Here is a 26,272-nt window from a genome sequence, read left to right as displayed (position 1 = left end):
CTTCATACTCTTTGTCCTCATTCTTCTTTTATCAGGACTCCTAACTGGTGCGTCCTCATTTCATTCTCTGCAGAGAATTTTGCATGTCTACTTCAGCTATGCAGCATAAGAACCGATGCTTAAACAAAAACACCAGGCGATTGGTATGTATACCTTCTATTAGCTTTGATAAGATTCACCTGGGGTTATTTAATCTATTAACAAGGGTAGCAAGCAATGAGTTGGCGTGCCTTATCTTCTGCTCCATTGATCATTCCCTAACTTGTACATATTCAAAACCCCTTCCTCAGATGAGTTTTCAACTCATCTGAGGTCTGTTTGTAATGTAGGTGGAGAGCGAGCGGGACAAATTGTTCATGCTACATGACATGGTCCCATATACTCCTACATGGATGTTCAATGTGTTAATGGACATTCTGCACCAGCAGGGGGATAGGCATGTCTGCTCTGATAAAGTGATTTCACTTCTGCGGATGGGTAACCCAGGAGAAGCAGCTAGGTCTTGGGGAAAACTCAACGTCATTTATATAGATCCGCAATAGAAAATCTCCCCTGTGCTATGTTCCTGATGATAATTTTTCCTCTGAGTTTCTGGTAAGCCCTTGATGACTCAGGCCATTTGCTATACACAAACTTAAATTTACATTTTACCTGATTGGAATGCACAACAATTTTTCATTTTACCTGATTGGAATTCACAGTTTTACTTGATTGGAATGCACAACAATTTTTCATAGGCCACAAAAGAAGCATACCATTTGAAAATACCAGTAAGTGAGCCAGATTTTAAACACACCTGTAGCTGATTAAGGAATGGATTTACTCCTTTGGATTTAAGTTTGAAATACCCTCGTGTGCGAAGAAACAAATGACATTTGAGAGTCATTGGACTTGGATCCAAATAGCTTGCTCTTGTGGAGGCTGGCCACTCCAGACTATCATATATTTGCAATATTCATATCCTCTTCAATTTTTATGACATCTTATTCTTGCAGACATAATTTTGCCTTGGGTATGGACACTATGGGCAGACCCTCATTCCATTCTAAAGTGTTCAGTCACTTAAATTATTAATCTGTACATGTTAACAATTGAAATATTTTAGTCTAAATTTTTCTTCTCTCTCTACATATATATTATTTCCCTTTCTTAATAAGATTTTAAATTCTATACCACTTACTAAATTAAAGATATTATTACTTATGTTGTTGTTAAGTACAATCCAATATGGGACAGCTCATAGCAACCTTACATGCAACCGAATAAGTATTGTTATGCTTGAGGCCATTTTTGTAGACATTGTGGAAATGCTTCTTGTCAAGGATCATGCACTTTTTCAAGGTCTCTCTATTATACAAAGAACAAAGTCCTTTCCGAGGGACTGGCCTCTCCAAATAACATGCCCAAAGGATGCGAGAGCCAGACTCGCGATCCTTACCTGTCAGGATGATTCTGGTGGGACTTCCAAAAAGATTTGTTTGTTCCTTTGGAAGTCCATGGCATTTTCAATATTTCTTCTTATCACTATAATTTAAATGCATAGATTCTTTGTTGGTCTTCCTTATTCAATGCATTCAACTTTTACATGCCTGAAACAATTGAAAATAAAATGAATTAGGTTAGGCGAACCTCATGCCTCAAGTAAAATCTTTGATATTCAACAATTGAAGTGTCTTGTGCAATAGATTCACCCCGTGTAATGCACCATTTGCTCTCTTGACTGCTTCTGCCATGAATGTTGATTCTGGATTCCATCAAGGAAAAGTCCTCGATAACTTCAATATTTTATACATTTATCATAATCGTGCCAAAAGATGAACCCCTCAGGTTAGAAGGCACACAAAATAGGACTGTGTTATTCTGGGTTGACTAGAGAAACAAGCCCAGGGAGACTCATATGTGTACAAGAACAAGCTTTACATAAAAGAGGAATTGTAGATGAAGAAAATATCCCATCCCGGTCCAAATCAAGTCCATCGGTCCACTATTACTCCATATGTTGATACTAGTCCATAAATTCCTCTCTAGACTCCACAGCCATGCAATGGTGCCGAATTCAAGAAGGTCACAAGCTAGTTGGTGCAAAGTCTTGTGGATCCAGTGGTGGTAGAAGCGTCTCAGTGTTGACTTGGGTCTCCACGAGGCTCCTCCAGCTCCAGGGCTCTGCCACTCTCAATGTTGCTCCATGAGGCTTGTCAACAGGAATGTCACACAGGGAGTATGGGTGTAACTGACCTCGAGTGAGCTATTTATCTCTGTTTGTGACACCCAAATGAAGTCATCAAGCTGTGATCTGATTGACAAGGTAGACTCCACCCCTTCACAAATTGCCAGGAGATTATGTAACTACCACAATGACTGCGGGAGAACATCTGTCTCAAAGTAGTAGAGTCAATCATGTTGATTTGGATGGACTAAAGCCTTTGTGAGTAAACCCCTTGGGAACTTCATTTGCTGAGGGAGCACTACTGAAAATGAGAAGTAACAGCTGTAAACATCAATTAACAATCAGAACTTGAAATGCACAAAGTATGAATGAAAAAAATGGAAATTAAAAAATTGGATCAGAACACATAATTCTCTAATTAAAGAACAATACCACTGATATAACATGCAATGTTTATAGTGATGAAGAGCAAAATTGTTCCTTTGAGGAATAAGGTATGCCTAATCAAGTCACAGTATTCTGAATTTTGTCATATGCATGTGAAAACTGGACATTAAATTAAGAAGGTAGTAGGAGATGAGATACATTGGGATTTTGGTACAAGAGAAGTACATGGAAAATGCCATGGACTGCTAAAAGGCAAAACTGACCTGTATTGGAAGAAGAAAGGCCAGAATTCAAGACTTCACCTTACATCCTGCAGACACATTTTCAGGAGTACCCAGTACCTCAAGAAGAACATCGTGCTTGGCAAAGTGGAGGAGTGGCAAAAAAAGAGAAAGATCTTTAAGGAGATGGATTGACACAGTGGCTTTAACAGTGGGCTTAAGCTTAGGAACAATTGTGAGAATGTCTCAGGACTGTGTATTGTTCATTCTGCTTTTCATAGAGCTACTATGGGTTGGAGCCAACTCAATGGCACCTAACAACAACCTTTTCCAACTACTTTTCTTTTCCACTTTGTTTTCAGTTTTGGTATTCTGGTATTGGTATTAATGGTATATTGGTATTATGACCAATAAATACCAGTTCATCTTATTTGCATGTTTGATGAATTTCAGATGGAAGACTTTGGTAAAATTCTTGTATTTCTTCATCAAAAATTGTAATGTTTGATGCATAAGTTTGAATCATGTTTGAATCAGTGGATCATCTTCTGGCCCTGTCTTTGAAAATGTTTTGGTTCTATTTATTATGAGGTTTTCAATATCTGACAATTACCCCTGCTGTTCTTAAGGTTTTGAGGGCTAATTCTGCTGAAGTTGACTGTCCCTTCTTCATAGTGTGTTCTTGGTCTGGAAGCCCTGTTGAGACCTGTTCCTTTTGAACATCCTACTGGGATTTTAAATACCAGTGATACAGGTTCCAGCCTCACGGCAGCACAAGCCACCAAAAAATGAAAAACTCACAGACAATTGTGGAATATTATTTCCAGAATTACTAAATGTTTCATGGGGATAGTTTAAGTTATTTTTCCACAAACTGATAATATTATATCTCCAAATTAGATGACGGATATAAAACAATAATTATAATAATGGATTTTGAGCTCTAACTTAATTGTAAGCCCCGATCTAAGAATATTCATTCTTATTTTGTAGCTCTACTCAATACTTGACTTCATGAAGGGATCACTTGATCTCATGAAGTGATCTTTGAAGATATGTGTGCTAAAGCCAAGTGTGGTGAAGAAACTAGATGGTGCCTGGCTATCAGAAAGAATACCCTCTTGTGTCTTCAAGGGTTGTCTTAAAACAAGCAGCCATCTAAGTTACATGTCAAGTAACCACACAGAAGCATGCCAGTGTGATCAAAGATTCAATAATAAAATTCAAGAGCAGAGGGGGAAACTGCTAGATTTTACATTCTGAGAACCTACTTTGCAAAAGACAAGCTCATTGTAAAAGCTCAGTGTGAATGTCCCACATAGATTAAGCCCCACATAGATTAAGCCTTCATTGAACTCGCTTGGTCCATTGACCAAGGCTGTGAATATTCTTTTATCTACTGAAGTGAACGAGAAAGTGTATTTTTACAAATAGTTAAGCTAAAATTTAACACTTTGCCATTTGTTTTCCCCTTTTTGACTTATGTTTAACTTGTTCTATTTTTCTTTTTATTACTCTCTTTTGGATTGAGGCTTTCTGGTGATTTATTAATTTTTTGGACATCATTTTATTTGAATGAAATTCAAGATGAGTATATTTATTTTTTAAAATTAATAGTTTTGTTAGCTTGTGTGTCCTGTTAACATAGTTGTTACTCCCCGGGTGGTTAGCCCCAAGGTCAGTGGTTGGAAGCCACTCACTTCTCCATGGGAGAAAGGCGGGCTTTTCTATTCCAGTAAAGAGTTACAGTCTCAGAAACCCACAGGGGCAATTCTACCCTGTCCTATACGGAAGCTATGAGTTGGTATCAACTCGATGACAGTAAGCTTTTTTTTTTAAGATTATGAATGGCAGATTGGTCAGGAAATGGGTCACAAATGATAGATACTAGAATAAAGAAAAGGTTCTAAAAGTGATTGTGGACAGTCTATTCCTTCTTCAGAGTGTGCTCTTAGTCTGGTTTATTCTAGTTTAATATGAATAAACAATATAATTGTCTAATAAGTGAATTAAATGTCAATAAACTTGTTCTTGTTTTTTTTTAACGAATCATCTGGGTATCCTTTTCGAATGTACATTAAGACTCAATATCTTTGGAGTGGAAATGCAAATGTTAAGTGTTGAATCAAAATGAACTCTTTGATGACTTGCTTTTTGTCATTCAATGTCAATAAGATTTTTATCGTTATATGAGTCTTTGAATATCTTTCTATACTTTAAAATATATCATAGTCCTGTCTTTTAAAACTTCCTTCTTGATATAATACATATTAAAGGATTAATACATTTTCTTTTGCTTTAAAAATAAGATGTGACTTTCTAGGCTATTAAATTGCTTCAAAATAAAGAATTAAAGTTTGCAGTCTGAATCTTTCTATTTTTAATAATAATTCTAATTCCTCAACATTTCTTCCTTATCCTTGAAAGAGCAAACTCCTTTTTATACACTGAGGAAATCTTCAGTGAAGGAGAGATAATATCACAAACAAAAAAGCTGCAAAAGGTAAAATCACATTCATATATATCAGAAGTCGTACTTCTAGTGTAGTAATGTGCACACTGAACATATTTGCCAAGAGGAATATAAATGTTAAGACAGGCCATGTAGATCACATCCAATTTTCTAGGAAACCAGAATGAATAAGAAAGAAATAGATTCCCACAGTGCATGAGAGGCAGCTAGATTGCTTGCAGGTCAGTAAATTTTAGGGAAAAAAGAGTATCTCCAGTTTTATTTCTACAATTATTTTTCCTGTTTCCATTTAGGTACAAGGCATAACACATTAAATGTGAAAAAATGAACTGTCTTATCCTATTATATAAGTGACCTTCCTCTAAGGTTATTGACTTTCACGTACCCAATTTTCTAGTTACATATACATACATATTCCTGTATTTGGAAGCACAGTCTGTAAAATTATCTCAACATTATATGCAATGCTCCTAAATGTATTGCTTTTGTGGTTGCAGTTTTAATCTTTGTGGTAGTTACATAATCTGGTGTCAATTTGGAGGATTGTGAGTAAAGGGGTGGAGCCTGGCTTGTCAGTAAAGACATAACCAATGAGGCCTCTGTGTGTGCATGGCCTTCTGAGAATTCTGGGAACTCCTGTATTTCTTCCTTGGAGGAAGGAGACAATTGTCTCTCTATGCTTATACCCTTGGAGATGCTCTACTGACAAGACACGTGGCACTACACCCTGGGAGCAGGAGAACCCACATGGACCTACCCTGATGCAATCAGACCTCTGGAGCCAGAGAAACCACATAGAAACCCCTGCCAGCACTGAGATGCTTACAATGCCACTGGATCCAAAGACTTTCAATCCACTGGCCTGTGATCCTCATGCATTTAGCATCATGGCATGTATTTTGTGAGTCTGAAGAGGACTTTGAAGATTGGTATTGGATATTGGCTAATATTGGACGTAGGGACTTGATCGGGACTGGGCTGGGACGTTTTCTCAATATTCAATTGCTCTTGTATATAAACCTCTTTCTTAAATGCATATCTGTGTCTATGAATTTGTTTCTCTAGTCTATCCAGACTAACACAATATTTAAAGGTTACTTTAATTTTCTATTCCCTTTTAATAAACTCACATTTTGTTTGTTTTAAGAACACGATGCTGAGAATTTGTTGTGCATATTGAATTCACTTTTGAATTCATCTTCATTTCTTACAATTATTTTAAAATAATGAATGCTCTTTTAAAACTTTTCTAGCTTGTTCATAGTTTGTTTTATTTTGCACATATAACATTGTTTCTAACTTATAGAACCTGCACAGAGGCAAATCTCAAAAGACCACTTAGGTAAAGAAGTTGAGAGTAATAGTGGAACCAATGAAGGAGAAATAACCAAAGAAGCACATTATTTTTAATAAAATGAGGATAAATATTATTAAGTGATAAAATTAGTGAAATAAAATACTTGACATTACTGAGGCAAGAAGGCAATCAATAAAGGGAACTAAAGTTTTCATAATATAGTTATAAATTGTGACGGATTGCATAAGGAAGGTGATATAATAAGCTGAATGAATAGTTGATGGATACATTTCATATATTAAGAACTCAAGTTTTGTCCTATTATTAACAACGACAGGAACAAATCCTAGAAACATGAAGGGGGAAAAAAAAGTGTCATAAAACCAGGTTGTCTCAGGGGTGTGAAATGAAGCTTGTGGAAAAAATGAAAACACTATTTGTTTCACTTTGTGCTCTTAGTTTTTATATAGTATGCACATATTTGAGAATAATGTAAATGAAAGACTCCAAAAGTAGAGTACACTATAAAATATTAATTTAACATATCTTAACTTACATTTTATTTGTTATAACTTTTTAAAATGTCATTTTTCTAGGCCCCTAATTCTAAAGTACTAGAATAACTATTGGGAAAATTGAGAAAAATATGTTAATGTTAAAAAGGACATTATTTGCACCATGATGTTATATAGAGTAGATTTATTTTATTATACTCTGTATATTTTCCAGATATGCAAGTTTGGAGTTTTATTCAAGTGTTTAGTGTGCTTCAATTCTCTCATTTGAGAATTATGATCATATGATGAACTCTGATCCAGAACCTGTTTCATGTGGAAATTGTATTTCAGAGCAAAGTTATGCACATTTCACAGTTAACAATTCAGATCTTGTCCAGAAGAGTATTTTATTTTTGAGCTGTTATTTTATTGTTATTACCAATTTGTATCCTGTTTGTTTATAGAGCATGTAATTTGTGTTTACAAACATAAGAAACATTTTCCCCCTAAAACAAATAAAGTCCTCAAGGTATCCTTTCATCTATCTTTTATTAGTTTGGAAATGGTGCCAACTTTTTTAATGAAAAAAAAAAAGGTAAGAAAAAGTAAGAAAATGCAACATAAATACCCCATTCTCTTAAAATCTTCTAATAACTTGCAAGTACAAAAAGTTACTTGAACAGAAAATTTACCAAAACATTGAGTTGGCAATTTCAAACTGAAAATGCTTTACAGAAAGGAGTATACTACCTAAGTGATCATTTATAATTAAATAAGTATTTTCATTTCCAAAATATTTTCCATTTATGAGTTATGTATGAGCACGCTGTGCTTGATATAAATCCTAACTCTAAAAGTCAGAGAATAGTTACATAATCCTAATAAGAGTGTTTATATTATGGTGTTCTCACTGCCTTCGAGCCGAATCGCTGATGGCAACACAGCAACATATTGTCATGGTCCTGTATGCATTTTTCCACTGAGAGACATTTAGCTGCCATTTATAGCAGTGTCATCTTTCCCTCCTCCTGTCTCTTTAATACTAGCCTTGGCAGGTACTAGAAGGCTCATTGAGATTTCCTGTGGTTTATGACCCAGCTGATAGCTGTGACTTCTTCTTTGTAGTTTTTGATGGTTATGCCTTATAAGAATCACCTTCTATCACTTGAGAAGCTGCTGACATGCAATGTCATTTTGATAGATGACCTGAGCTGCCGTTATTCCCATCAGAGAAAAGCAGCGAAGTTTATAGGAAAATATTGGAGGACGACACAGTGAGGGAGAGAAAGGAAAAGCAATGTGCATTCCACGTGGACTGACAGAATGATTTGCTTACAGTTCCAGGCTGGCTTAGCTGAGGACAGCAGAAGGGGGAGAAAAAAGTGTCTCATCAATATTTAAATAGCTGATCCTAGAACTGACTTGACAGGCCATTTGTAAGTGCAAATTATATATCAGATCTGTAGACTATTGGGGCCATTCTTCCCTCAAACTTTCCTTGTTTCAGGTTAACATAAGCATAAAAATAATGGAAATAAAACCATGTACTTAAAAAATTCTTTATATTAGTGATAACTCAAAATGTGGTTTCTGGGAAGTAGTCTTAGTGTCATGAACTTGTTAGAAGTGCAGACTCTCAGGCTCTACTCTGTTTACTCTTGGGTAGGATTAGCAGCCCGCTAGCAAGCCCTCCAGGCGCTTCTTCTGCAAGCTCAAATTTGGGGACCACAGTCTTCTTCAGCCCACAGATGCTCTTCAAATCCTCAACCATGCACTCACACCATTCATTATTCTAGAGAAATTAGACAACCTATATCATTTACCAAGAAAGGAAATGGTAAGGGATACCTAAATCAATCAACTTTATTATGAAAGCTACAAGCAAGGCTGTCCCCATTTTCCATAGTACCTTTTCTCAGCCTTGATGGCAGGCGTGTAACTCTGGTCCTCTGTGTTAGTCAGTGTAGGCTAGAGAAACAAATTCATAGATACTCACATGTGTACAAAAAAGCGCTTTATATATAAGGGCATTTGAATATTGAGACGACATCCGAGCCCAGTCCACATCAAGTTCATGAGTCCAATATTAGCCAATATGTCCGACACCAATCTATGAATTCCTCTAAATTCCTCTTCAGACTCACAAAACACAAGCAATGAAGCTAAATGCAGAACTATTACAGCCCAGTGGGTGGAAAGCCTTGTGGATCCTGTGGCAGTGGAAGCAGCTCAGCACTGGGAAGGGTCTCTATGTGGCTCCTTCAGCTCCAGGGCACTGTGGCTTTCTTGATGATCCCATAGTACTCTCTCTTTACTTTTGAGAAAGCTATCTCATACCTAGAAGAATGGCAAAACTGACTAATCCCCTTCATTAGTGTTGCATACACTTTATATTCCTGGTCTAACCCAATAATTTGGTTGAAGTTACAAAATGTATGGATAAAAGAACATATCAAACAATTCGCTTCACTAGAGCAGTGAATTCCATTATTAGCCAGTGTTCCCAGAGTCAGCAGAGAGGGGAGGAAGCCAGACATAACAAAAGCTAAGCAGTATTTTAAAGGCATCTGAGAGCTACCGAAGGACTGAGAATCACACAAATTTTTAAAAATGTTCACATTTTATATAAAAAATATCACAAAAGATTTACACACGGGAAGCAAAGTTACTTTGGGCACTTGTCAACACCACTTGGAGACCACTGGACATCTGCTAGAGTAAAGAACAACCAGCAAAGCTCTAAGGGTCTCTGAAGACTGAGAAAGTGGAAAATCCTGAATTATGTTCATTTTTTCCCAAAGGATAATTCTAAATGCTCAGCAATTAGAAAGCTAGACAAATAGGCCAGAGAGTCAGTAAGGCAGAGTCCACTGTGACCAGTGCTTCAGAGTCCAGTGAACAACTGCTGCGGGGGGTGGGGGAAGCAGGATCACAAGGAAACTTTTTTCAAGAGCAACACAGCCTCCTTCAAGGTAAGCCAGCTTTAAAATCCCCGTCTCTCTTTCTAACTTTATGTAGTACTGAGTTGTGCTTTTTTTTTTTCTTCAAAAACACACATATACACTAAACAATATGGGAATTTTCACCAGAACAGGATTTCATATAGTGAATTAGTGGCTCACTGTTGAAAGGATTAGAGGCATGGAAGATGGAGAAACAGCTGCTCATTTTCAGGACATCAGAAGATACGAGAATTGCTGGGAGCTGCTGCCAATGGTCCCAGATGCCTATAGCACAAAGATATGTAATTTACAGGATGATGGTCCAGAGTCTGCTGGCAAAACCTTTGTTCTACCATCTGCCAAAGTTCATTACCCTGGACTATCACTGCTGGAGTTAGAATGATTTCTCTTTATCTTCTACATTCCACATCACACACACATTTCTTATTGGAAAGGCTTCAAGTGGAAATATTTTGGCTGGGGAGCCCTGACAATTTAGCGTCTAAGTTGTCAGCCTTTATTGGACTGAGGGAGCTCAGAAGTGAGTAAGAATACTGCTGAGATGCCATCAACCCTTCAGCACTGTCCTGGTTTTCATTTTCATTCTCACCCATCCTTCTAAGCTAAGGTTGTATAGCTGCATACTTCTGCCCAGTAATATTAATGCCCCTTTTTACTGAGGAAGACACGCTCACCCTTCCCCCCAAAGGGAAAGCAGATACTCTCATTCACCTAAGTATCTCCTTAATTTGCATCCAATTTTATTGTATTCTAGGGGGAAAAGACACCAAATTCATATATTTTTATAAGGACACATTTATTAAGTTTGAAAAAGGGCAAAGAAATACAAAGAACAATCATCCAGGTGAAGGCTACTGTAATTATGTGGCCATCGTGGCATCTAAAGACTTCATGCCATGTTCTTATTACAGAGGATAGTAAATTAAGAAATTCAGTATAAACTCATGATTGATAGCAGATCAATTCATCACCATTGGAGCAGGCCCATGCAAGTGGGAAAGAGACACTGATTGGAATATGTGCACTATTACAGATTAGAAAATGTTGGCTCGGGGCCCTCTGATCACTGGGTTGGTGTATATAACTCCTGACCACAATTTACAGTGTAGGCATTCCCAGACAAATGCCCGATAGCAAGGCTGCCTCACCCTGGGCTGGTTAGAGTTATAACAATCCATTTTCAGCACACTCTGTCTGAGGGCAATGATTTTTATAGTGTTAGTTAGTGATCAGATATACACCACCTCCCCAGGACTACAAGCACTGTCTCAAAGAAGGGCCGGCCAGTTGATCATCCTGAGTCATCCTCAATTCTCCACCCCTCTCAGTGCTCAGATGTGATGGTAGCCTTCACATTTGTGCTTCACAAGTGGTAGATGTTGGGTCACCCATCTAGGGCCAGCATTGATTCTGGGGGAGCTTCCTACTTTCTGGAATGCTCTGAGGCCGAAACAGCTGTGTCAGGCATTGTGTTTGGACTTTATTTGTTTGCTTGTTTACTTTTTGGGTGGTGTTTATGTGTGTTTCATTTCTTTAATTTGATGTGTTAAACCACCGGTAGAGAACACAGGAACAAAAAAAGGGGGAATAATAATCTCGAACTTCCTACAACCTTCAATTGACCAGGAAATTCATCAATGCCCACGCTCACACATCCGTAGCTTCACTCCTATCATGCACACTTTAGGCAGGGCCTTGATAAGCCTTCAAGGATGAGTGAGAAGGTGAATGATAAAATAACTGCCGGCTCCAGTTTCAGGGTTTTTTAATCCTTAGGTATATGTGAGTGTGGGTGTTTTCCATGCATTTGATTGGTGATGTCGTTTTTTTGTGTGTTCTTGTTTTTCTTTAATTTTATTTCACGTTGATTACTCATTGCTCACTCTAGATTACAATGCTAACATACCCCAATTACGCCATCAACTGCAGCTCCAACAGCGTGCTGGCAAAATTGGATTTCTATTTGTAGAAGAATGAAACAATACTCACACTCCAGTCTCTCTATAAAAACAAGCTCAAGCTGGCTTGGAGACCTAAATGTAAACCCTACAAAATGCACCAACATTCCTCAAAAATCTATAGAAAGTGTCAGCACTCCAACAAGAAAAAAGAGGAAAAATGAACTTTTTATAATGGGAGAAGACATAAAGGGTTTACCAAAGAGGACATGCATGCGGCAAACCATCATGTGAAGAAATACCAAAAAAAAAAAGGAAAAAGAAATGTTTGCAATCACTAGCTGAGTGAGACACAGATTTTCCTATCCAAACAATGGTGAGACACCAGCCCACACCAGTATTAATAGAAAATTCTTAAAAAATAAACATATAAAATAACCAAAGCTGGAGAGGGTGCAGGTATATTAGAGCTCTGATAGACTGCTGATGGGACTGTAAAAGGGTACAATATGAAAAGTGGTATGGTGTTTCCTCAAACACTCAGGAATCAGGAATCAAAGTCCATTATGACCCCCAAGTTCATCTCCTTGTAATAGACCATAAATAAATGAATAAAGAGCATAGAAGGAGCATGCCTGTTCATCACAGCACTGTTCACATTAGCCAGAGCTGGAAACAACCTGATTGCCAACAGTTGGAGGAATGATTAAATGGCTCAATAAAGTGTGGTGCACACACAAAAGGTTTTACTTTTACAAATTAGATTACTGTAACGCATCTAAAAATAATGATGAAACCACGAAGCACCTCGTGACATGGATGGATTTGGAGGGCTGAGTGCTGAGTGAAGTTAGTCAATCACAACAGGGCAAATATTGTATAAAACATTTTGGTAAAAAAGATCAAATTAAAGGTTTTGTAGCAAATAAATTCAGGCTTTGATGGTAACCAGAGGCGGTAAGAAAGGAAGGGAAGGGAAAATAATGGACCAGCGGCTAGACAAGTGTTCATTTGGATAAAGGGGAAGATTCTGTCTTACAAAAAAGGGGGGACAGAGAGAGCCAGAAAGAGGTCTCATAAGTTGTTTAATGCAAAAATGATCATATGTTATGTGAATCCCCACTTAATTCACAAAAAAAACTGAACTGAAAATAATTATAATATATAAATAATTTTCTAGTGCATTTTCCTATGTATTTATAAGCTATATGATTTATTTCCTTCCATTCTTGAAAGTTTTTATAAAAATTTATTTAACATATAAAATTTCACGATTAATAACTTAATGAATATCTTTGCTAAATTCAGCAAACTAAATGATTTTCAACTAGGAAAATCATGATCCTTTAATATAAAGGAATAAAAACATTTGTTCGGTCCAAGACCAAATGTCAATCCTTGTAACGGACTCCTCTGGTCACAATTTGAATGTTGGCTGTAACGATATCCCAATCAACTCAACAATCTATGCCCTCCAGAAGGCGAACGTGTAATTACTAATAATACTGATTGCTATAAATCTAACCAAGTAGTGGTCTGCTTACAATTACTCTCCTGGGTATTGTGAAGGTGGAGCAGTGGGTTATGTGTCGGCTTAGCAGCTGCTAACTGAAAGGTGAGCAATTCTTCCATCTTTCCATGGCTTCCTGCTTCTGGAAAGACTTACAGTCTTGAAAACCTACAGGGGCGGTTCTACTCTGTCCTATAGGGTGGCTGAGAGTCAGAATTGGCTCAATGGCAGGGAGCTAGTGGATGCTATATATGTAGTAGAATGATTAACACAGACTCTGGCACATATAAGGTAGCAGTCGAACTTTCAAATATGTAATTTTTTAAAACATATACCAGATGAAGAGACATAATTCACATTTATGTGGGATACATAATTATTTATCATAACAACTTTCAACCAGGTCTATTTTAACTCTCCTATTCTCCTGAGGGACCTACAAAATGTTCATGGGAGCACGTTGTTATCTATTCATCACATTTTCCAGAAACTCTTTGAAGCATTTTCATATATTTCATAGGGGCTAGATTTTAATGGAACTAAATGAGCAAGAAGTATCAAGCATTTCACATGTTTGAGGGATTTTGTGGTTACAATAAAAATTATCTCCAGAATTGTAAAATGAACTGAAGGATCCATTAATCTGGAACATACCTGTGCATGCTGCTGAAGTAATGATTTCTATGGTAGATAAGAAAGAGCTCTTGTCAGACACTCAAAGTATATTCAAAGGTTAAATACCTAGAAAACTAGAGAAGGGGTCAGCAGACTTTCTATAAAATACCAGGTAGGAGAAAATTTAGGTTTTTCAATGCATATGATCTCTGTTGAAATATTTCGACTCTGGAATTCTAGAGCCAAAGCAGATACAGTTACATGTATGACAGTAGATATTATGTCAATCAAGTACTCTTGACTAGGGGCAGGATTCGACTTGTCAAGCAAGTGGTAGCTCAATGAAACCTCTGATACGGGGCCTTCTTAGAACAGTGAGAGCAATAGAAATGCTGCTTTCTCTGCCACTTTGCCTTCCTACTGACTAGAACTCTGCCTCCAGGTGTGGCCCCTGTGGGCCACCTGAACCTGAGAGCCGTTGGCAACCTGCCATATTTTCTCTGCCCTTGAATCCATGCAGCTCTGTGCCCACCAGCTTCCTGCTTCACTCTTTTGTGTCACTGGCCTGGAGCTGTGCGAGTCTGAAGAGGGACTTATGGATGAGCATTGGTTTATGGACTTGAGTCGGACTGGGATGGGATGCTTTCTTGATCATGATTACCCAAACCAGTAAGGTTTATATGTGCATGTATAGATATCTAGTCAAGAAATGGCTCACCTTGCTGTAAAAGTGGATAAATCCAATCAGGCTCAAGTTCATAGGTTACATGGTAAACTGAAGGAATCTCCCAACTCATGTAGCCACAGGAACTGACAAATGGGAGGGAGAAAGATGACGCAGGTAGACCCAAGGTTGGTGAATGCACAGCTGAATGGCAGTCTGTTGATGGATTCTGGCATAAGGAGGTCAACAAACCAGGATCAAGGTCCAGATCTAGCAGAAATATTAGCTTTCCTACAGTGTCAATCCTTACTACAAACAGGCCACATCACAAATGAAACCTACCCTCAATTGTATCAATGCTGTGACCAGACTGAGGAAGTAGTAGTTCACCCTGTAACTGCTTTGTGGCTTCACGCAGATCCCATCATGAAATTGACCACATCATGAGAGAACACTGGCCCAGCTAACTTGACAAAAAACCTAACTAGCACACGTATGAAGCAGCATCATTACTTTCAGTAAAGCATCATTTCCAAAACCAGACAGTGGGCTGTTTTTCCCATAGGACAGTGTGTGTCAATTCTTATGCTCAAGCAAAGTCATGTCATCAGTAGGATAAATGATCACCCAGTTGAAAAACAGTTCCTGGCATGTATCTAGGCTCCGATTATGGAATATCTAGTGACCATACCGTGGAAACTGCCTACTGTGGTTGTCGAATGATACATGAAGTCAAAAACTTTCATGAGTTCAAAAGCAATTGAATGGAACATGGAAGTACTGCATCCAAGATTGGTCCACACAGGTTCAAACTAAAATAATAAGCTATACAAACAGGTGGATGGCCCAGACCATAGTCTATTCCAGTGCTGATAACCCATCACATTTTATAAATATAGTCCTGGGAATTCACTCTGACCAGCTGAAACAAAAAACAAACAAGCAATTAAAAAAAAAACAGCCTCCAAGTTTGGGTTAGCTTGCCATGTTGGGCAGGTCAAAGTGGATTGCAGGTATATTTTTTCCAGATTTAAGGAAATTCTGAAAAGAACATGGTGAAGCAAAATGCTTCCATTTGTCAGACTTTCAGATCGGTATTTGGCCCTACACTTGTGACAAAGTTGCTTGAAGTAAAATAGTACACATTCTCATGGGTAATGTTGAAGATTTCCAGAGATTATCTTTGATTTGGAAAGAGGACGATTGGAATATATGCAACATAAAGATTAGGAAATGAATATGTAGCCCAAAGTTACTTTCCACAAATACCCACAGAAGGGGAGGCACTGAAAGACCGAGTCAATAAATACAAATCTCTACATTTTTGGTTATCAACAAGTTACCTACTCTTCCAACAAGGGATACCAGGATATTCTGCTTAAGACTGTGCTGTCACCTTGTTGTTTTGAGCTCTTTGTTTAGGAAGAAAATAAAATGATAGGGAAAGAAAAGAATGACTATATAGGCATAGGTCATGGGACATGACCACAATGAAGAAATTGAGTTAGTAATACAGTGGGCTCAAGCACCGTCTAGATGATAGTACTTAGATCGCTCTTGTTAATCTCAACAAATTCCATCAGCAAATAGACAAGTATAACCATTAGGATCTGGAAATTCATTACAATGAAGGACTCACAGCTCCCAGGCATGACAGTCTGGGTGATTACGAAAATGGTACGCACAAATGTTAGACATCCAAAATGAGTGGTACAGGAAACGGATGATGATGTCAAGTTCAAGGATTAAACGAGGGTCCTAGATTATCCTTTTAACTCTGCTTTTGAAGGTTTTTCCAAGATTATTTGAACTATTAAGATTAAAAGGGTTGGATCATAGGGTAGATATGTCATATTGGTGCAACTGAAGATAGGGGTGGAGTCCAAACTATCAATCAGGTTACAGCCTATTAATGTCTAGTATATTATTACATTTATACAAAATAGGCAAGAGTGTACTGTGTTAGACCCCAACACTAACACCAAAGTTTCTGTTACTTCACATTCTCACCTATATTAACCATTGAAAAACTTTAATCATGTTTTGAGTATTGATAGGTAAAGTGATATACCCATTTGTTTTTGACTTTCATATTTCTTAGAAATAATCATTCTGCGTCTCATTCTATATGCTTGGTACTTACGTGTGGTGGAGTGAAATTCCTTCATATGACTGTTCTACCCACGTCTCATAATTCCCACCAAATGATGGGGTGGGACTATGCAAACAGACTGTGTGTAACCCTGGTAGAAGAGATTAGTCAGTTTTCCTTAACACCTTTGAAGTGAAAGCAGAGAAATCACAGGAATGTTTTGGAAAAATGTGTCCAAAATCTGAAATTTGAACTAGCAGAGGCCACGAAGGCCAGGCAGACCCGAGACTGTGGCCTGGATATTCAGAAGAGCAGCTCCTAGACAATGGGGTAATTTATCCTTCTCTGGCCTGAGACTATGGAACCGTGGGACAGAGCAACAGGTAGGCTGCCTTCCTGGCCTCTGGAGGTAAAACCATGGTATCATGTGACTGGAAGACTGAGGACTGCAGAGAAAGAGACTTGTCTGTTGGCTGAGGAGACTGTTGATAAGCCTGATTTATGGTAATCTATTGGCTTCCTGAATGCATACTCTTCCTTTTGAGAATTGTCTGTGAGTTCTGAGTAGTCACTGCAATGAACTGTGGAAACCAGCAAGGATGCAGAAAGGCATGGGAGGAACTGTTGTCTGAATAGGTCATGAAGATGGAGCATGCCCAGAGGTAAGTCTGACCCCTGCCTCATAATGGGGAAACCTGAGAGGTCAGACTTTCACTGGCATGCTGTTTGTTGTAACACTTTCTCTTGTTGTGGGGTGAGGTCAGATCCTCCCTGAAGGCAATCACTGCCAAACTGCTGTTCCCCCACCCTCACCACAGGGGTGGGACCACTTCCAGCTGTCCAAGGACAATGGGAATGCTCCTAGGTGGTGTTCACCCCCTACTGATAATGGCCTCTATCAGTTGAGACAGGAACAGGTCAAACCAGCTCAGTGACATCCAAAGTTAAGCTGCCATCCTAATTCCAGGATCCACTTATCTTGTGACATATGTACCCCAATCCCTCTTCTTCCTGTTGCGTGTATGTCCCTAGAGCACTCCCTCTGTACTGCTGTATACCTATAGTGCAACCCCTTGGGCGCCATTGGGGTATGAATTGGGGGAAGCCAGTCCCACCACGAATCACAGGTTCAGTAAGCAAAATTATATATATATACATATATATATATATATACCATACAATACAATATAATCTATATATTATATTAAACAAGTCATCGAGAGCATGAGAGATAGAAGTAATGGAGCCAGCCACATTTCATGGTAGCATGCTCACCTCAGCCCCTCTTGGTGGTCCACGTGGAGAGAGGGGGAAGGAGGGCAAGGGGAAAGGGAAATAGGGGAGAGGGAGCCAAGGAGAGAAGGTGGGGGACAGACCAGCGAGAGAGGCCTCTATTGCTAACCCAGGCTTATATTCCTTTTCAGGGGCATGCAAGCCCACTAATTACAGGTAAAGACATACGTCACAGGAAGGGGTTGCACTATAGGTTATACAGTAATGGAAGGGGGTGCTCTAGGGGCAAACATGCAATAGGAAGAGGTGGGATTGGGGGTATACAGGTGACAAAATGGGCAGATCTGAATTAGGGTGGCAGCTTAGCTTTGACCTGTTCTCTGGGTCTCCATAGGAACCATTACATTATCAGTAGGATGTAAATCCCACCTACCAGAAGCAAATGAATGATTGTAGACCTGTTCATTGTCCTAAACAGCAGGTAGAGGGCCCACTGCAGTCTGGCAACTGATCGACCTCAGGGAGGATGCCTGTGAGCATCTGACCTCTCACCCCACATGGTGTAAGTTTATTAACAAATTGAATTGTGTCCTTTATAGAAGATATGTTGAAATTCTGTCTCTATATTTGTAACTATACCTTCTTTTGGAAATAACATCTTTGAAGATGTAATCTGTTAATGAGAAGTTATGCTAAATTCCTACTCAGAGCAGTATCATAAAATAAGAGAGATAGAGCCACACACAGTGGAAGAACTGGCATATGATGATGGAGGCAAAGATGAAATTATGTTGCAAAAGTACATCTGGGGACATGAGGAGCTGCGGGGGACCAGAAAGTATCTTCCTCTAGAAATTTAGTGAAAAGAATATGGCATTGATGGCCTGTTGATTTAAGACTTTCAGCTCCCAGAATGACAAGTCAATCAATTTCTATGCTTTCAATGTGCCACTTTGCACCTAATGCACATTATTATGGTAATACAAGAAAACTTGTCCAATATTTTTACATGAAGTAATATAATTCAGATTCTAGTATTTATTGTATTATTATATAATGTCTTAGTTCATACTATTTGTGATTTTAACCCTAAACTATATATATTATATTGACAATTGATATTGATATTATCAGGTCTTAATAAAGCAAGAAATGTTTTATTTGCTTTATTTATTTTGACTATTTATATCAAAACTTTATCATCTGTTCTAAAGTGTATTCCAGTAGGTTTTAAGGCTGTAGTGGAACTGAGTCTTATTTCCCTTTGAAGCAGTAATGGCTGAGTCATTAACTGATAACATATGGGAAAGAAAACAACTTAATATTGACATTTTCATAAATATGTGTATGGTATTTGTCTCTCATCCCAATCTTGAATTTTGTATTGAATATAAAATTATGCTAAAGTAACTGCTTACTTAAAAATGTATCAAATAATAGACCATAAACTAAACTCACTACTATGCTGTTGATTCTGATTCATAGCAACCCTATACAGTTGAGAAAACCACTGGGTGATTATCATTATTTTTATATTCTTCTAAATAGATATTTTAGTATAATTCAAAATATATTTTAGCAAGATATAGTGAGAAATATATAAATTCACATTCCCAGTACTCATATTGACCTGATATTTCTTTCCTGAGGCTGTAAAATCTTTATGGGAGTAAACTACTTTACCGCCCCTCTTGAATGACTGGAGTTTTTGAACTACTGACCTTGTAGTTGGCAGCCTAACACCTAACCCAAAGTTCCACAAGACTCCTAGTTATGGCTAAATACTGTTACACAGTTCAAAAGATATTTATAGCCTAAAACATTTTGCCAGATTAGATTTCAAATTAAATGCCACAGAATATATGTATGATATCACCTCTATATTTCTTAATAATTTCACACATTTTAAAAATCCTAGGATAAAGAAATAACTGATAACTCACTGCCATCAAGCCAATTCCAGCTCACAGTGACCTTGGAAATACTCTCTGGGTTTCCAACGCTGTCAATCTTTATGAGAGAAGAAAGTTTTGTCTTTCTCCTGAGAAGCAGCTGGTGGTCTTTAACTACTGACCTTGCTTTGAGCAGTTCAATGCATTATGGCACCGAAAAAAAGAAATATTATCTTAATAGTCATGAAATATCAACTTCAGCATAAATGAAAACGTTATAATTACATCTGTTAGTCTAGTGAATAAAATAATGGTATGAAACTAATTTAAGAAAAGCAAAACTTCAAGTATGATCCAATGATTGTTGTACTTCTATTTAAATGTTAATGCATATGTCGCACTTAAAAGAATTTGGTATTGAAAAATGATCTGCACTCTAATTATGGAACAATTTTTACTATTATATATTTTTAAATCACTATAGAGATAATATTATCTTTTTAGTGCTAGGGAGAAATATGATTTTAAAAGATTTGTTTTTATGGAAATTATGTATTTTCTTCTTTTTCCTTTAAAATTATCACTGCTTGGTAAAAATCTTCTTGTCTTTTAGTTATGCTGAAATACTGACTGTCCATGGAAATGAAACTTCAACTCTGCTAAAGGAGTCGGTGTTCGGATTTGCTTGCTGCCGGAGGTGAATGGGGATGCCCGCTCCCATGGCGTTGATGCTGATTCATAGTGACCTTCTAATAAGAACTTCTCCTGAGTTCCCAAGGCTCATCTTTACAGGAGTAGAAAACCTCATCTTTCTCCAGCAGATTGCTGTCCTCCACCCCACCAGTGATCACACACACACACACACACACACACACACACACACACAGCCAATTGGCCAGGAGAAATTTGGGAATAAGAAAAAGGCATTTTTTTTGTTCTACTTAAATACACAAAGCATAATTAATTGTACTTTTACTGAAAGTTATCCTCTATATTTTATGACTCGTCCTGTGAAACTCCACCCAATCTTCCAAATTATCTTCTTACTCTTATTTCATTTTTTATTTTTACTTTTTGGATGATAGGGTTGAAGTTATATTTTCTGTCAAATTTCACATTTACTATCAACAAGGCCGAAGTGTATGAATTGTTTTTGTTATAACAACACAAAATTCGACCTTTGAAAAATAGATGAGAAATCAATAAATATAAGAGCTGTTTTAGTTAAAATTTTATACAGCAAAACATATACCATTTGATGATTTCTGCACGTGTAAGTCAATGACATTGATTGCATTCTTTAAGCTCCACATCATTCTCACCTTTCTTTTCGGAGCCTCACTGTCCACATATTTCTTTTCCAACTTTTTCCCTCTCTGTTGTCAATTTGAATCTGCATACATATTCATGAAGCTTTTTATCTAAAGTGTGGGAGGAGGCATAGATTTAAAATGATCAAGTAGGTAATGCAATATCAGCGACAATGCCAAATACTAAGTATATATTATGACCCTTTTATATTAGTAGAAAACTGACAATTACAAGAACTGAATCAGTCTTATAACTGAAAGCTCTGGGTTCAAGTCCAAACACATTAACTTCGTGACTTTGGGTAAGCCAAGCATATTTCCACATTTCTTCATAAACCCTACTTGTTTTATATAATACTTATACAAAGCACACATTCCTCTTAGGGTTCTTGTGAGGAGAAAAACACCAAGAAAGTTAGCTCTCAGAGTATTTGGAAAAACTGTTAAACATCTTTTAGGGTGGTATTCTTAGAAAAAGTGACATTGTGCAGCATCTGTGAGAGGCAGCATTTAGGAAAATTTACACAAACGGTATACTTTTGAATTAAATGCCATGTATTTTAGTCCCACTAATTAGAGCTTTTTTTGTAAAAAAAGAAAATGACTGCCAATGAAAAGTAGTGGTAAATATAATTGACTGAAAGAGAGAGATCGGCAACTGACATCTCTTCCAACTATATAGCAGTGATTTGCTAGCTGATCCTGAGTTTTCTTATACATGAAATGTGCTAAAAACACCTGTTCTAAGGGCTTTTGTGAAGATTAGTGTTAACTTGCATAATGTACTGGTGGAATTTCAGATACATTAGATGACCTCAATAAACTTTAGTAATTATTTTATTTACCCAAATTAGTAAAAATTGTAAAACTTCTCCTAAGGATATCAAATCTCCTCCTAATGTAATCAAATAACTGTATAAGGAAAAAGCTATATTGCATTAATATTGGTTTAAAGTGCATCAAAATGCAAATCTTTTTAACAGGGTTCAGCTGCACGAAATCACATTTGGAAGAGTTTCTTAAACAACTTCTAGAGAAAACTTTAGTGGCCATAATAGTGGCTGGTTGTATCAAAATAATGGAAATAACGTAATTGATAAATAATATGATTTTTCCCTAATTCAGATTGTGTTTCCCCTTGAAACTCTAATTGGAGAAGCAATATTTTCTAAAGTGTCCGTGAACACTTTAATTGTAAAAGACCTCACTCTTTCCAATAAGGTAGGGATAGCAAGTCTTTCACTCCTTCTCCACCCTACCCTCTGCCTGTTATTACAATCTCAGGAGCACGCAGCAGGCCAGGGATCCAGGATGCAAGCTCTCAGGATCCGTGAATGCTGCCAAGCACTTTGCTCACAGTTCAGAGTGACAAACAGTGCAACATATGAATCTTGCTCAAAAATATTTTTGAAACATTTCCCTTGTGTTGTTTCATCACATGCTTTTAAAAAAGGGTGTTCATGTTAACTATTGATTAGATGAAGAATATATACAAAATATAGGATTTAAAAACTAACGAACAAAGGTATGCATTCAACGTCTTAGGCCAGTGCTAGCCACATTATAGGCGCTGAAAAAAAGGGACTATTTCCAACAATTGCTACAACATTCTTTATATGTAACATTGTCCGACTGAAAAACAAAATAGGGATAAAAAGTTCAACAGTTCCTTTGAACTTCCCTCTCTTCATTTTCCAAAGAAACCACTACCTTTAAGTGACCACTTTTCTCCGCTATTATTTATAGACAAGATTAAAAAAATAAATTATACTTTGCTTATTTGTCTTCTCTTAGCCATGGCATTGCTTTAACACTGTGAACATAAACATCACTCGTTCCATTTAAAATATTTGTATAAAGAAAACTTAGTTTTAAACTAAGCATGAGCTTTATTAACTTTATCTTATTTTGCAAAAAAAGGCCTCCATGTTTGTTATTTTCTAAACTCTTCATAATCTTAATTCATATGATCTTCGTATCATTCCAATGAAGTAAATACTATTATCATCACCCTTTATATCAGCAGTTCTTAACCTGTGGGTGGCGACCCATTTGGGGGGTCAAACGACCATTTCACAGAGGTCGTCTGACTCATAACAGAAGCACAATTACAGCTATGAAGTAGCAACGAAAATAATTTTATGGTTAAGGCATCACCACAGCATGAGGAACTGGATTAAAGGGTCGCCGCATTAGGAAGGTTGAGAACCATGTCGGAAAGGCAAAGGTTTTATGTGCTGCATCATAGTGAGTCATAGAGCCAAGATTTCAGCAGAGCATCCTGTCCCAGGGAGTCTACATAGAGTTTCAGCTGCTTCTTAAACTTAGTATTTGATAGCACGTGTTTCATTGCATTGAAAATTTCAACAGTGTATCAAACACAAATGAATGGAAATTTCTTCCGCTCGTTTCAAACACTATCCTGAATATAATTCTTACCACACCTTTCATGGCTGGACACTATTGGTCATTACATAAATACTGTGTATTTATGCTGCCCTTAAGTCCCATTGAGAGCAGCCATCTCAGAATGACTCCACATGAACCAGAACAAAGCAGTGCCCATTTCTGCATCAACCTCCCAACTATTCTCTGAGTACATTATTGAAGGTACTGTGCGACTTCCTCTGATAAGCAGGCTGCATTATTTTCCCTGACCATCTACTTTACCAAGTGTGAATCTCTTTCCAGAGACTGGTCTCTCCTCGTGGCATCTGCAAAACACATGAGACAAAGTCTCTCCATCCTTGCTTCTTTAAAAAAAACTTTAGTAAATTGTTTTATTGGTGGCTCTTATAGCCCTCATAACAATCCATACGTCAATTTTATCAAGCACATATGTACATGCCATCATCATTTCCATCCTTGCTTCTATAGGGAATTCTGGCTGTTTTATTTCCTAGATAAGACTAGTTTCTTTTTCTAGAAGTCCGCAAAAACGAATCATGAAACTCATTGCCGTCACCTGTGGGTTTCCTAGATTTTTTAAAATAGGACTAAAAAGCGTCCTCTTTTTTCCTGAGGCCTGCTAGTATTTTCAAATTGTTGGTCTTGTATAATGCTTTCGGTATTCTCCACCAATACCAGAATTCAAGTGCATCATTTCTCCCTTGTCCAGCTTTTATGTTTATAGGGGGAGATTGAAACTGTCATGGTTGGGGTGAGTTACGCTTTAATCCTCAAGGTGGCATTCTTATTCTTAAACAAATTCAAAAGTCTTGGTAAACATATATGCAAATGCAATGCACCTTTGATTTGGTGACTGCTATTTCAGGGACCATTGGTTGTGGATCCAAGCAAAATGAAATCATTAACAACTTTAATCTTTTCTTCATTTACATTGATGCTGTAGATTAGATCATTTGTAAGAATTTGTGTTGTTCTTTAATTGAGTTATAATCCATCCTGAAGTCTGCTTTCTTTGATTTTCAACAGCAAATAATTCTAGACCTCCTTGTTTTTAGCAATCAAGATGGTGTCATGTACATGTAGCATAATAACTTCCTTTAATCCCGGTGCTTTGTTATATATCATGTCATCCAGCTTCGTGAATTATTTGCTCAGGATAGTGATTGAAGAAGTATGGTGAAAGTTGTAACCCTCAGGAATACCTTTTCTGATTTTAGATCGTGTAGAATTTCCTTGTTTTGCTTGAGCACATTGAAGTCTATAATTCTCATTCTTCTCAATATTATTCTTAAATCTTTATGATCATCACAGTAAATGTGTTTCCAATCTCAAGAACACACATGTAAAGAGGTCTCTGGTGTTATGTCCATTCATATAAGATCCATCTGAACTTGCAATGATACCCATCCTTGTTATTGTTGTCGTTGTTAGGTACCATTTACTCCATTCTGACTCATAGCAACCTTATGTACAACAGAACAAAATACTGCCAGGTCCTGCCCCATCTTTAATATTGTCCTTATGTTTGAATCCAATGTTACAGTTTTTGCAGCCACTGTGTCGATCCATCTTTCCAGGGTCCTCCACTTTCTTTTGACTGCACCGCTACTTTACCAAGCATGATGTCCTTCTCCGCAGACTAGTCTCTCCTGAAAACACATCCAAAGTATGCAAAACCAAGTCTTACCGTCCTGGCCTCAAAGGAACAGTCGGCCTTGCTTCCCCCACGACAGATTTGTTTCGCCTTTTGGTAGCCGCTGGCACTTTCAATACTCTTTGTCAGCAATATAATTCAGATGCATCAATTCTTCTTCAGTTTTCCTTATTCAATTTCCAAATTTCACATGCATATGAGGCCATTGAAAATGTGATAGCTTGGGTCAGGCATACCTTAGTTCTCAAAGTAACCTCCTTGATTTTCAAATCTTTAAAGAGGACTTGTGCGGCAGTTATCCAGTGCAATGCATCCTTTGATCTCAACTGCCACTGCCATGACCATTAATTGAACATACAAATTTCAATCTTTTCTCCAATTTATAATGATGTTAACTATTGGTTCATGTGCAAAGATTTTGGTTTTCATTACATTGAGTTGTCATCCATACTGAAAGCTCCAATCCTTGATCTTCATCAGCAAGTGCTTCAAGTCCTCAATATCAGCAAGTGAGGATGTGTCATCTGCATATTGCAGGTCATTAATAAGCCCTCCTCCAAATCTGAGCCCACATTCTTCTTCATACAATCCAATTAATCTGATAATTTGCTCAGCATACAAACTGAATAAGTATGGGTGAGATAATATAATGCTGACAAACACATTTCTTGATTAAAAATATATATATTTATTTTCAATCATTTTATTGGAAGCACTTACAGATATTATAACAGTACACAGTTCAATTAGGTCAAGAACAATTGTACAATTACTACCACAACCAATCGCAAAACATTTTTGTTCTTTCTGAACTGTTTACTATCAGCTCTCCTTTAACCCCTCCCACCTCATCTACTACCCAGAAAACCTTATTGTACACACACACACACACACACACAGTTACCAAAAACAAAAAACAACCAGAATTGTTTTTCAAAGTTATGTGTTCAAATTATTTTACAAAACAACCTTACCTTCAAAGTACTCTCC

At 37.4% G+C, this 26,272-nt stretch overlaps 1 long non-coding RNA gene across 3 annotated transcripts in view; it reads right to left on the bottom strand.

Annotated features, from left to right (window-relative positions):
• LOC142425772 (uncharacterized) overlaps positions 1 to 26,272 on the bottom strand; it is a 131,138-nt gene that overhangs the window by 12,516 nt on the left and 92,350 nt on the right. For all 3 annotated transcript variants that reach the window (XR_012779698.1, XR_012779697.1, XR_012779699.1), the window contains one exon: positions 1,439 to 1,589. This is a non-coding gene — a long non-coding RNA (uncharacterized LOC142425772). The remainder of the gene's footprint in view (positions 1 to 1,438; positions 1,590 to 26,272) is intronic.

This window comes from Tenrec ecaudatus, chromosome 14, assembly GCF_050624435.1.
Source record: "Tenrec ecaudatus isolate mTenEca1 chromosome 14, mTenEca1.hap1, whole genome shotgun sequence".
NCBI lineage: Eukaryota > Metazoa > Chordata > Mammalia > Afrosoricida > Tenrecidae > Tenrec > Tenrec ecaudatus.
Note: the sequence above shows the minus strand (reverse complement) of the source record. Positions and strands in the feature narration are given on the sequence as shown.